Genomic DNA, 14591 nt, shown 5'->3' on the forward strand with positions numbered 1-14591 from the left:
ATGACAGCTCCCCAACAACACAGCTGTATTTTTGTAAAAGTGATTAAACATTGTCTGCATTCATAATTGCATGCTTAATAAGAATGTTGAGCACTGAGTCAAGCATTGTTGCTAATGATGACAGATTATGATGCTACAAATGCTTTGGAGTTATGGGGCTAAATTTTCAAAGGCAGTCCCTGGAACGGAATGCACACAGACCCACTAAGTATTCAATTTGCATGGGCCATTACCAGGTTTGTGCATGGCATTTGGGAGCTTTGCAGTTGAGACTCTTTTGAAAATCTGGCCCATTATGACAGAAAGCATCTGTAATTAACAGTAACTGATCTCCCTCTGCCCAGCCTTGGTAAAAGGTATAAAATGCTCTGTGTGTGCTTTCTTGGAGCCCAACACCCCATTGATGAAAGGCCCTGAAACCTGAAAGGAAGGCAAAAAGAGTCTGTAGGGGCGTAATTCAGCCTTACAGGCAGATGTGAATATCTTATCAGCAGGTAAGAGAAAGCAGGCAAGTCATTCAGAAGAGGACTTGGTGAAGTCTCATCTCTGAGCTCCTTTCACGTATTACTTGCCCCTCTCATTTTGGCCATAAATATTCTTGCTAAACCTTGGAATTCCTGTATTACTATTCATAGGATTCATAGGACTAACTACTTAAAATCTGAGATTGTCCCATGGTCCACCGTGGATTAACTGTGCTGAAGTATGAATTTTAATCTTTATGAAGCTATGAGTAGAGCGAGTCACTCAGTGATTGAGCAAGCCCCATCTGCTGCTCAATTTGTCTGTATTCTGATCAGGTATGAGGCAATCCCATCTATGAAGCTATGCATAGCTACAATTTATGAGAAAAATTGCATGCTTTTAGAAAATTTATGAATTTCTTCAGATTTTTTCTTGGAAATATCTTGTATCTGTCTGGGATGTTGAGGATCTGTTGTACTGTTTGGTGACATTATATCTTGTGCTGTTATTTATTGCAGTTTATATGGATATCTTATTTTGGTGATACCTTGGCTTAGAGAACAGGGATCATTTGTATTATGCCTTTGACTTCTTCATAGCATCTCACTCACTGCTGTTTTTTCTGGATCAGCCATCCCTTGTCTGAGCAGAGGATTATAGAGTCTCATAGTCTGCAAATCAGACTGGCATATGGTTAAGAACATGGTTTTAAGATGCCTCGTTTGAAATATCACTCTGTCACCCAGTAGTGACATTCTACATTTCTTAAGAGCCTTACTTTTCCTCATCAGTAAAATAGGAATAAAATTAGTAGTTACATGTGAGGGTTTTTTTGTGAGGATTCAGTGAGATAAGTGTAAGAAACTCTTAGCAGAGTGACTAGGACATAGTATGTGCTCGATAAAAGTTTGTTGTTCTTATCTTTGGTTGTTAAGGCCACAGCAGTTAAGTTCTATAGCTGAGGCCAGAATCTCTTTAGCTGGGCTGAGTCATTCTCCACAGAACTAAGGGGTAATAAGGTTCTGCCTTTAGTCCCCATGATCAATGACTGTAGTAGGCAAATGGTAACCTATATATTATGGGCTGAAATGTCTTCCTCTTACACCTAGGAAGGTACATGCAAATCATGTAGAGGAGAAAGAGAGAACACCAGCTCAGTCAGACAGGTCAACCCAGAGGCATGACATGTGTCACAGTCAGAGGGTCCTACAACCCTAGTCCCACCATCAGAAGTCACATACAGAGCTGCTACTGTAGGGCTACATTCAGGACTCGGTTTGACATGTTAATGAGGCAGAACATTTTGGAGCCTATGCTGGCAACAGAGAGACCTGGGATGATGCTTCCTCTGACTTCTACTAGGGACTTCTGCTCTCTGAGGAGGCCCTTTCTGTTTCCAGCTCAAGCTTCTTGTGCCTCAGTCTATGGGCAGTGGAATCTTTCTTAATTAAATAGCAGAGCCTGCATATAATTTAAACATTATACAGGCTCTGGTACTACCCTGCCCCCTCTTCCACTTAGGTTGTTTGTCCTCTAAAGATTTAGGGCCCTCATCACAGTCCACAGTCAAACAATATGTGCAGAATGAAGGTGAACCATGAAGGGAGAATGGACTTGTGTTTTTGGCTTAGTTCTTTTCTCTTCTATCCCAGTACCCTTTGGATTCTTTATTATAAGAGCAGAAATGTAAAAAGTATAAGATAATTAAAACTAAAGGCAGAAATGCAGGTGTTATAAATTTTAAAGGCACTCATGAACATTCAAGATTTTTAAATCATTTAAAAAATGAAGTGATAGAGGAGGGTATATGGCTTCTGGGATTTAATGAAGAATTTGAAATTATAATTTTCATACCTATCTTTGATTTAATGCCAAATGTCTTCATCTGACAAATGAAAACTGTCTGATTATTATGCACTTTCTCTTTGCAGATGAAGAGTAGTAGCTGCTAAATTATTGTCAAATATTTTGGAAATATGAAATGCTGTACAACAATAATCATTTGCATGGTAATGGGCAAGAACCAGGTCTTTATACCCCATTACCACAAGTAATTAACAAGAAGATTAGGCACGATAGTCTGTGTTTGGGAGCCATTGTGGAGACTGGCAAATGTGTAGGTTTGCAAATCTCCTTTTTCTCTGATTGATAATAGAGTAACTCCATGTGTTGTTATATGTGGATATCACTGCATGAGAGAGAACTCATGATTTGCTGCAACCCAGTAGTAATTCTGCTCTTTGAGTAGCTCAGGCAATGTCCCTCCTTAGCCCACTGCTCCCACCTCATTTATCCTGCTCCCTGCTACTTCTTGCCTTTTTTTTATATTGTCCCCCAAGCAAAGAATGGGCCCTTTGTTTTTCTTAGTTATAGCAAATTCCACACAGAGAACCCATCTCCAAACAGTTCAATCTTGTGCTACAACCTCTAATATGGCAACAAAACCTATAAGACTAACCGTGGACCTGAGGTAAATTTTTTAGAACTCTGAGGTGCAGCTTCCTGATCTGCAAAACAATGAATACGTTATTTACTGCTCAGGATTAATATAAGATTAAATAAAATAATGTGAACAATTAAGGGTCAGTAAATTCTCTCAGTCTGTGGACTCTCTTTGACTAACGGGACCTTTGATGACACCTTCTTTGAATTCACATTATATTTACAAGATTTCAGTGTGTGATACACAATTCGATGCTTGAAGAAGAATGGTTTCATGTTATCCTCTTACTGTGTTATGTGTATAAAAAGCCCACAGCCTGTGTTTCTCAAGTTGCCCTCTGGAGAGTAGAGGAGACATTTTAATTGAACATCTACTGGGAATCTAAGTAAGGCATAGAATCAGATTTTTAGAGCTAGAAGGGAATGCAGGAATGTGTTGAATTTTCCAGATGGCCACCACGGTAACTCCTATCCTTCGTGATTTCCTACAACGTCAGGAAAGTGATCAGAAAGTGAAGTCAAGTTCTTCTCCCTTGAATATGACTGAACTTGTAACTGCTTTAACCAGTAGAGTGGAGGGGATACTATATGATTTCCAAGGTTATAGAATGCCATGCTCTTTCTGTCCTGTCAAACAGGATCAACATATTTTGGAGTTCTCAGTCCCATGTACAAAGTCCAACTATCTGAGGCCACCATGCACTGAGGATGTCCAGTCCACCTGGAGAGGCTACCAGGTATGTGAATGAAGAAGTCACCTTGAAAATGGATCTTCCAACCCATGTTGTCTAGCTACGGCTGTTTGAGTCTCCTCGTGCAAGCCCCAGGCATCTTGGAATGGAGAAGAGCTGAGCCACTGTGTCCTCTCCAAATTCTCAATCCACAAAACTCATGAAAATAATAAAACGATTGTGTCTTTGTGCTACTAAATTTAGGGAAATTTGTTATTCAGCAAAGATGATTAGAACAAGAGATCACAATTTGACTACCGTATTTCAGAAATGACACAGATCGAGAGAGGTTAAATAAATCATTTTATTCAAATGAAGACTTAGTGGTAGAGTCATTCTTAAGTACTGGTTTAAAGATCCATGCGCAGTTCACTACATCATGTACCTTCCTAGCTCTTGACATCAGCCCTGAATATTTGCATAGTTAAGACTTGACTTTAGGCTTCTGTACTCGAGGGGCATATATTCTAAGAAGTATTATGCTCATATAGTAAGCTATGAGGAAATTAATTACATTATAAGCCTAGCAGAGAGGATTCTGCTGCAGACTTTAGGTAGTGAGAGATATTGGAAACTGCTAGAGAAGGGACAGAGATGAAGAAATGGAAATAGAGAGGAAGTGAGAGAGTTCTGCTGAGACTGAAGCCTTGCAGGGGAGGGAGGGGTAAGCAGCAGAGCAGGGGCAAAGTCATGAGACACTGGTGGAAAAAGATGGGTTGAAATTGCTTCAACTCTATTCAGGCAAACAACTGTGTGTCGACAAGAAGAAGGCTGATAAGCAGCTTTAGACTGTCTATAGCTAAAGGGGAAGTGAGAGGCGGGCAGCATATGGAGCAGGAAAGAACAGAGGGAACCAGCATGAGGGGAGAGAGAAAGTTGAGGAGAGAGATGGGGAGCCAAACCAAAGAAATAGGAAAACAGTTGGCCCTAAGTGTCCAAAGAAATTAGGAAGAATTGGAGACAGTGGGAGATGATGAGAGAAATAAAACCACAAAAAACTTCAAGGAAAATATTTGGAATGCAAATGAAAGCAGTAAAGTGTGTGTAGAAGAAATGGAAAAAATGGAGATTGAACCACATTAGAGGTAAAAACAGTAAATTGATTCAATTTTTGATAAAAGAAAACAGTTTGGATGAGAGTTTAAGCAACATGACACGTTTTGAGTTACCTGGTTACCAAGAGGCCACATTGTATTTCTAAGATGTTTCTAAACGTGGAGTTTGATTTGTCTTTTTATTGTAAGATAAATTATACATACAGAAAGTTAAAAAATGGATAGAGGGGGCGGAGCAAGATGGCCGAATAGGAACAGCTCCAGTCTCCAACTCCCAGCGCGAGCGACACAGAAGACCGGTGATTTCTGCATTTTCAACTGAGGTATTGGGTTCATCTCACTGGGGAGTGCCGGACGATCGGTGCTGGTCAGCTGCTGCAGCCCGACCAGCGAGAGCTGAAGCAGGGCGAGGCATTGCCTCACCTGGGAAGCGCAAGGGGGAAGAGAATCCCTTTTCCTAGCCAGGGGAACTGAGACACACAACACCTGGAAAATCGGGTAACTCCCACCCCAATACTGCGCTTTAAGCAAACAGGCACACCAGGAGATCATATCCCACACCTGGCCGGGAGGGTCCCACACCCACAGAACCTCCCTCATTGCTAGCACAGCAGTCTGTGATCTACTGGCAAGGCAGCAGCGAGGCTGGGGGAGGGGCGCCCACCATTGCTGAGGCTTAAGTAGGTAAACAAAGCTGCTGGGAAGCTGGAACTGGGTGGAGCTCACAGCAGCTCAAGGAAACCTGCCTGTCTCTGTAGACTCCACCTCTGGGGACAGGGCACAGATAACAACAAAAGCAGCCGAAACCTCTGCAGACGCAAAGGACTCTGTCTGACAGCTTTGAAGAGAGCCGTGGATCTCCCAACATGGAAGTTGAGATCTGAGAAGGGACAGACTGCCTACTCAAGTGGGTCCCTGAACCCTGAGTAGCCTAACTGGGAGACATCCCCCACTAGGGGCAGTCTGACACCCCACACCTCACAGGGTGGAGTACACCCCTGAGAGGAAGCTTCCAAAGCAAGAATCAGACAGGTACACTCGCTGTTCAGAAATATTCTATCTTCTGCAGCCTCTGCTGCTGATACCCAGGCAAACAGGGTCTGGAGTGGACCTCAAGCAATCTCCAACAGACCTACAGCTGAGGGTCCTGACTGTTAGAAGGAAAACTATCAAACAGGAAGGACACCTACACCAAAACCCCATCAGTACATCACCATCATCAAAGACCAGAGGCAGATAAAACCACAAAGATGGGGAAAAAGCAGGGCAGAAAAGCTGGAAATTCCAAAAATAAGAGCGCATCTCCCCCGGCAAAGGAGCGCAGCTCATCGCCAGCAACGGATCAAAGCTGGACGGAGAATGACTTTGACGAGATGAGAGAAGAAGGCTTCAGTCCATCAAATTTCTCAGAGCTAAAGGAGGAATTACGTACCCAGTGCAAAGAAACTAAAAATCTTGAAAAAAAAGTGGAAGAATTGATGGCTAGAGTAATTAATGCAGAGAAGGTCCTAAACGAAATGAAAGAGATGAAAACCATGACACGAGAAATACGTGACAAATGCACAAGCTTCAGTAACCGACTCGATCAACTGGAAGAAAGAGTATCTGCGATTGAGGATCAAATGAATGAAATGAAGCGAGAAGAGAAACCAAAAGAAAAAAGAAGAAAAAGAAATGAACAAAGCCTGCAAGAAGTATGGGATTATGTAAAAAGACCAAATCTACGTCTGATTGGGGTGCCTGAAAGTGAGGGGGAAAATGGAACCAAGTTGGAAAACACTCTTCAGGATATCATCCAGGAGAACTTCCCCAACCTAGTAGGGCAGGCCAACATTCAAATCCAGGAAATACAGAGAACGCCACAAAGATACTCCTCGAGAAGAGCAACTCCAAGACACATAATTGCCAGATTCACCAAAGTTGAAATGAAGGAAAAAATCTTAAGGGCAGCCAGAGAGAAAGGTCGGGTTACCCACAAAGGGAAGCCCATCAGACTAACAGCAGATCTCTCGGCAGAAACTCTCCAAGCCAGAAGAGAGTGGGGGCCAATATTCAACATTCTTAAAGAAAAGAATTTTAAACCCAGAATTTCATATCCAGCCAAACTAAGTTTCATAAGTGAAGGAGAAATAAAATCCTTTACAGATAAGCAAATGCTTAGAGATTTTGTCACCACTAGGCCTGCCTTACAAGAGACCCTGAAGGAAGCACTAAACGTGGAAAGGAACAACCGGTACCAGCCATTGCAAAAACATGCCAAAATGTAAAGACCATCGAGGCTAGGAAGAAACTGCATCAACTAACGAGCAAAATAACCAGTTAATATCATAATGGCAGGATCAAGTTCACACATAACAATCTTAACCTTAAATGTAAATGGACTAAATGCTCCAATTAAAAGACATAGACTGGCAAACTGGATAAAGAGTCAAGACCCATCAGTCTGCTGTATTCAGGAGACCCATCTCACACGCAGAGACATACATAGGCTCAAAATAAAGGGATGGAGGAAGATTTACCAAGCAAATGGAGAACAAAAAAAAGCGGGGGTTGCAATACTAGTCTCTGATAAAACAGACTTTAAACCATCAAAGATCAAAAGAGACAAAGAAGGCCATTACATAATGGTAAAGGGATCAATTCAACAGGAAGAGCTAACTATCCTAAATATATATGCACCCAATACAGGAACACCCAGATTCATAAAGCAAGTCCTTAGAGACTTACAAAGAGACTTAGACTCCCATACAATAATAATGGGAGACTTCAACACTCCACTGTCAACATTAGACAGATCAATGAGACAGAAAGTTAACAAGGATATCCAGGAATTGAACTCATCTCTGCAGCAAGCAGACCTAATAGACATCTATAGAACTCTCCACCCCAAATCAACAGAATATACATTCTTCTCAGCACCACATCGTACTTACTCCAAAATGGACCACGTAATTGGAAGTAAAGCACTCCTCAGCAAATGTACAAGAACAGAAATTATAACAAACTGTCTCTCAGACCACAGTGCAATCAAACTAGAACTCAGGACTAAGAAACTCAATCAAAACCGCTCAACTACATGGAAACTGAACAACCTGCTCCTGAATGACTACTGGGTACATAACGAAATGAAGGCAGAAATAAAGATGTTCTTTGAAACCAATGAGAACAAAGATACAACATACCAGAATCTCTGGGACACATTTAAAGCAGTGTGTAGAGGGAAATTTATAGCACTAAATGCCCACAAGAGAAAGCAGGAAAGATCTAAAATTGACACTCTAACATCGCAATTAAAAGAACTAGAGAAGCAAGAGCAAACACATTCGAAAGCTAGCAGAAGGCAAGAAATAACTAAGATCAGAGCAGAACTGAAGGAGATAGAGACACAAAAAACTCTCCAAAAAATCAATGAATCCAGGAGCTGGTTTTTGGAAAAGATCAACAAAATTGACAGACCACTAGCAAGACTAATAAAGAAGAAAAGAGAGAGGAATCAAATCGATGCAATTAAAAATGATAAAGGGGATATCACCACCGACCCCACAGAAATACAAACTACCATCAGAGAATACTATAAACACCTCTACGCAAATAAACTGGAAAATCTAGAAGAAATGGATAATTTCCTGGACACTTGCACTCTTCCAAGACTAAACCAGGAAGAAGTTGAATCCCTGAATAGACCAATAGCAGGCTCTGAAATTGAGGCAATAATTAATAGCCTACCAACCAAAAAGAGTCCAGGACCAGATGGATTCACAGCTGAATTCTACCAGAGGTACAAGGAGGAGCTGGTACCATTCCTTCTGAAACTATTCCAATCAATAGAAAAAGAGGGAATCCTCCCTAACCCATTTTATGATGCCAACATCATCCTGATACCAAAGCCTGGCAGAGACACAACAAAAAGAGAGAATTTTAGACCAATATCCCTGATGAACATCGATGCAAAAATCCTCAATAAAATACTGGCAAACCGGATTCAGCAACACATCAAAAAGCTTATCCACCATGATCAAGTGGGCTTCATCCCTGGGATGCAAGGCTGGTTCAACATTCGCAAATCAATAAACATAATCCAGCATATAAACAGAACCAAAGACAAGAACCACATGATTATCTCAATAGATGCAGAAAAGGCTTTTGACAAAATTCAACAGCCCTTCATGCTAAAAACGCTCAATAAACTAGGTATTGATGGAACGTATCTCAAAATAATAAGAGCTATTTATGACAAACCCACAGCCAATATCATACTGAATGGGCAGAAACTGGAAAAATTCCCTTTGAAAACTGGCACAAGACAGGGATGCCCTCTCTCACCACTCCTATTCAACATAGTGTTGGAAGTTCTGGCTAGGGCAATTAGGCAAGAGAAAGAAATCAAGGGTATTCATTTAGGAAAAGAAGAAGTCAAATTGTCCCTGTTTGCAGATGACATGATTGTATATTTAGAAAACCCCATTGTCTCAGCCCAAAATCTCCTTAAGCTGATAAGCAACTTCAGCAAAGTCTCAGGATACAAAATTAATGTGCAAAAATCACAAGCATTCTTATACACCAGTAACAGACAAACAGAGAGCCAAATCAGGAATGAACTTCCATTCACAATTGCTTCAAAGAGAATAAAATACCTAGGAATCCAACTTACAAGGGATGTAAAGGACCTCTTCAAGGAGAACTACAAACCACTGCTCAGTGAAATAAAAGAGGACACAAACAAATGGAAGAACATACCATGCTCATGGATAGGAAGAATCAATATCGTGAAAATGGCCATACTGCCCAAGGTAATTTATAGATTCAATGCCATCCCCATCAAGCTACCAACGAGTTTCTTCACAGAATTGGAAAAAACTGCTTTAAAGTTCATATGGAACCAAAAAAGAGCCCGCATCTCCAAGACAATCCTAAGTCAAAAGAACAAAGCTGGAGGCATCACGCTACCTGACTTCAAACTATACTACAAGGCTACAGTAACCAAAACAGCATGGTACTGGTACCAAAACAGAGATATAGACCAATGGAACAGAACAGAGTCCTTAGAAATAATACCATACATCTACAGCCATCTGATCTTTGACAAACCTGAGAGAAACAAGAAATGGGGAAAGGATTCCCTATTTAATAAATGGTGCTGGGAAAATTGGCTAGCCACAAGTAGAAAGCTGAAACTGGATCCTTTCCTTACTCCTTATACGAAAATTAATTCAAGATGGATTAGAGACTTAAACGTTAGACCTAATACCATAAAAATCCTAGAGGAAAACCTAGGTAGTACCATTCAGGACATAGGCATGGGCAAAGACTTCATGTCTAAAACACCAAAAGCAACGGCAGCAAAAGCCAAAATTGACAAAAGGGATCTCATTAAACTAAAGAGCTTCTGCACAGCAAAAGAAACTACCATCAGAGTGAACAGGCAACCTACAGAATGGGAGAAAATTTTTGCAATCTACTCATCTGACAAAGGGCTAATATCCAGAACCTACAAAGAACTCAATCAAATTTACAAGAAAAAAACAAACAACCCCATCAAAAAGTGGGCAAAGGATATGAACAGACATTTCTCAAAAGAAGACATTCATACAGCCAACAGACACATGAAAAAATGCTCATCATCACTGGCCATCAGAGAAATGCAAATCAAAACCACAATGAGATACCGTCTCACACCAGTTAGAATGGCAATCATTAAAAAGTCAGGAAACAACAGGTGCTGGAGAGGATGTGGAGAAATAGGAACACTTTGACACTGTTGGTGGGATTGTAAACTAGTTCAACCATTATGGAAAACAGTATGGCAATTCCTCAAGGATCTAGAACTAGATGTACCATATGACCCAGCCATCCCATTACTGGGTATGTACCCAAAGGATTATAAATTATGCTGCTATAAAGACACATGCACACTCATGTTTATTGCGGCACTATTCACAATAGCAAAGACTTGGAATCAACCCAAATGTCCATCAGTGACAGATTGGATTAAGAAAATGTGGCACATATACACCATGGAATACTATGCAGCCATAAAAAAGGATGAGTTTGTGTCCTTTGTAGGGACATGGATGCACCTGGAAACCATCATTCTTAGCAAACTATCACAAGAACAGAAAACCAAACACCGCATGTTCTCACTCCTAGGTGGGAACTGAACAATGAGATCACTTGGACTCAGGAAGGGGAACATCACACACTGGGGCCTATCATGGGGAGGGGGGAGGGGGGAGGGGGGAGGGATTGCATTGGGAGTTATACCTGATGTAAATGACGAGTTGATGGGTGCAGCACAGCAACATGGCACAAGTATACATATGTAACAAACCTGCACGTTATGCACATGTACCCTACAACTTAAAGCATAATAATAATAAATAAATTAAAAAAAAATGGATAGACTGGGAATTGGATTTTCTTAGACTCCTAGAAGAAAAAAAAAATAGCATTAAGGAGTTAAAGTCTCTAATTGTAAGGAAGCAATAAATTCAATAGAGGAGTGCATGTTACTGATGCCTGTATTTGAGACCAAAGACCAGAAACACCAGATAGTAATTTGTCCATTGGCATCCTGGAGCTCCTTCCAATATGTAGAGACCTCTAGCCTTTATATTTATTAGTGCTTCAAGCCTGAAATATTGATAGTGATGAAGAAAAAGATAGTAACGATGATGTTGGTGGTGGTAAGGATAATGTTTTTTATAAGCCAGACATTGTTCTAAGTGCTTTATATATACATTATTATATATATTATATATTATTATGTAATATATTAAGCCTCACCTACAAATAATATATATTATAATCAAATATCATAATATATAACATATTATTATATATTAAATATATAACATATATTATATATAATTATATATTATATCTAATATATAACACATAATATATTAGATATAATATATATATTAACTGATTTAATTACCCAACAGTCATTGGAAGTTAGCTAAGTACCTTTAATTATGATCATTTTATGGATGAGGATACCGAGGCACAGTTCTCTTTCTTTCTCTTCCTTATATCTATGTCTATGTTTTTCTAAGTAATTGGGAAAAATTAGAAAGAAAACCTATATCATAACCAGTAATAAACAGCTGTCTGCAAGATCCTGGTCATCCTCAGAACCTTGTCAGCCCTACTGACCAAGGCTCTGCTTAGCAGTGAATCATATGTCTATCTCCATGTCCCACATTCCTAGTATATTTGCTTATTAATGGAAGGATTGCTATTAATAGAATGGTTGTTATTTCTGATTGTGAGAGAGCAGAACATTATAAGCCCACCTAAAAACAGGGTTTTATTCTTTGGTGGCTATCTGGTGTAAAGGACAGAATGGGAAACTTGTATTTGAGCATGGCTTTGAATTGAGTCTTGGCTCCACTTCTTACTATCCATTTGACTTAGCCAAACTTATTTATCATTGCTTTATTCATTTCTAACATGGAGATAATACCATTCCCTTTGTAGGGTCATTGTGAAGATTAACTGAAATGAGAGATATAAAAAGCCTGGGAAAGTGTTTGGGAATTAGCAGAGGTTCAATACTTGTTACTTATACTTTATTATAGAACTGATAATTGGTGATTACAGATATTCAATATTAATAAAATGAAATGTTGATAAGGCCTTTGTAGGTGAGGCTTAAAATTTCCTACTTTCATAGGAAAGTTTATATATGTACAATTATACATATACAATAAGTTTATATATGTATAGTTATATTCACATTTAATTATACACATATAATTATACATACATATACATATATACATATAATAGGAAATTATATGTGTATAATTACATGCATGTATAATTATATACATGTACCTGTATAATTATTAGAATAATTAATAGAAAATTGTGTATGTATATTTTTTTCCCCTATTTTCATATGCACATGGACTATACATCTCCATTATAAAATGACCCCTGGATGGAATATTGGAAAATTGTTATGAGATTTAGGCAAATAAGAAAAACATACCTGAAAGTGAAAACTAAAAATATTTTAATTTCAAAAACCCTTCTGTGGTAGACAGAATAATTACTTTCCAAAGATATCCACATCCTAATTTCTGGAGTCTGTAAATATGTTAACTTACATGGCAAAAAAGTTCTTGCAGATGCGATTAAGGTCCTTGAGATGGGAAGATAATCTGGACTATCTGAGTGGTCCCAATCTAATCACATGGGCCCTTAAAATCAGAGAACTGCTCAGACTGTGGCCAGAGAAAGAGATACGATGACGGAAGAATGGTCAGAGAGATGCAACTTTGCTGGCTTTGCAGATGGACGAAGGAGCTATGTGAATGGCCTCTAGAAGCTGGAAAAGGAAAGGAACTACTGTGTATTCTCCCTTAGATATGTAGACTTTCTCCCCTGCTAACACCTAGATTTTAGCCCAGTGAGACCCATGTTGGACTTCTGATCTACAGAATTATAAAGTAATCAATGTGTGTTGTTTTAAGTCACTAAGTTGTGGCCTGTTGGGAAGAGTCTTCACTCTGCTCATGTGATGGTTAATACTGAGTGTCAACTTGATTGGATTGAAGGATACAAAGTATTAATTCTGGGTGTGTCTGCGTGGGAGTTGCCAAAAGAGATTAAGATTTGAGTCTGTGGGCTGGGGAAGGCAGATTCATACTTAATCTGGTGGGCACAATCTAATCAGCTTCCAGCGACTATAAAGCAGGCAGAAAAATGTGAAAAGGAGCAAGACTGGCCTAGCCTCCCAGCCTACATCTTCTCCCATGCTGAATACTTCCTGCCCTCAAACATTGGACTCTGAGTTCTTCAGTTTTGGAACTGGGACTGATTCTCCTTGCTCCTCAGCTTTTTGACAGCCTATTGTGGGATGTTGTGATCGTGTAAGTTAATACTTAATAAACTTTATATATATATGTATACATCTGTGTGTGTGTGTGTGTATATATATATATACTGTTAGTTATTAACTTACATAATCTGTCATATAAGATCTGTCCCTCTAGGAGTACCTTAACACAGGTCATTTCTTAGCCTGTATGATAAGAGTCTCCCTCCTGGTAGAGTCCTTGTGAAGATGCTATTGCAGCCTCTCTTTGGAGTGTCTTCACAATGACCTTATTTTTCCATGAGGCTGCCCCTTCTTGACTCACAGATGAATTATTCACAGTCATGTTTGCCCTCTTGTCACAGTTGATTTGAATAGAGGAGGTTACTTGGCCCAATGTGGGCTAATCAATCTCTTTCCCAGGACTTTGGATTTGGTGGAGGGGGTGTTAGTTTCAGCCTCTACACACAGTTCAAGCTTGAACTGAGATACCATAAACCAGGGCGCTGGGTGGTGGCTACAGGCAAGGCGATGTAACAATCCCTGGGGCAGATAGAGCAGAGCAGAGCAGAGCAGGGAATCTAAGAGCCAAGATCGAGAGAGTGGGTGGGCTTGTTCCTGCTGGCAACAACATTTTTACTCCTACTAGGGCTCAGGTACCTTCTTGTCTCAGATTCCACAAGATAGCATTATTCCATTATGAAAACTATGCTATTTTCCCTTAACCACGCTAAAGAGGGTTTCTGTTACTTGCAAACAAAAGAGCCTTGACTAAGACACATACTGTGATGCGGGTGAATCAAGAGGATGGAAAAGAGACTGTATTATTGTCATCTAGGGTCCTCATTCATGCCTCATTTCAAGGAGGCAAATAGAAATTCAGAAAATTTGAGTATCCAATAGGACAGGGAGCATTTTGTACATCTTTGACTGTAGCTGGAGCTGCTGGTAGGCTTGTCTTTGTGGGAGTTGAGGTCCCTGGCCATATAATGCTTCTTTAAGCTCTAAGGTATCTAATTCTCACGTTCAAAATTAATGTTGGCAGAGGAGTATTTTTAAATCAGAATTTTGCAA

The 14591-nt window shown here is 39.8% G+C and overlaps 1 protein-coding gene across 2 annotated transcripts in view; it reads left to right on the top strand.

Annotated features, from left to right (window-relative positions):
• LOC105500020 (DTW domain containing 2) overlaps nucleotides 1-4305 on the top strand; it is a 474953-nt gene extending 470648 nt beyond the window's left edge. Inside the window, exon 10 of one of the 2 annotated variants that reach the window (XR_011624755.1) lies at nucleotides 3546-4305. The gene's annotated coding sequence lies outside the window, so the exon portion shown is untranslated. The remainder of the gene's footprint in view (nucleotides 1-3545) is intronic. The other variant, XR_011624756.1, reaches the window with a different exon arrangement.
• Nucleotides 4306-14591: the final 10286 nt, after the last annotated feature.

This window comes from Macaca nemestrina, chromosome 6, assembly GCF_043159975.1.
Source record: "Macaca nemestrina isolate mMacNem1 chromosome 6, mMacNem.hap1, whole genome shotgun sequence".
Lineage (NCBI taxonomy): Eukaryota > Metazoa > Chordata > Mammalia > Primates > Cercopithecidae > Macaca > Macaca nemestrina.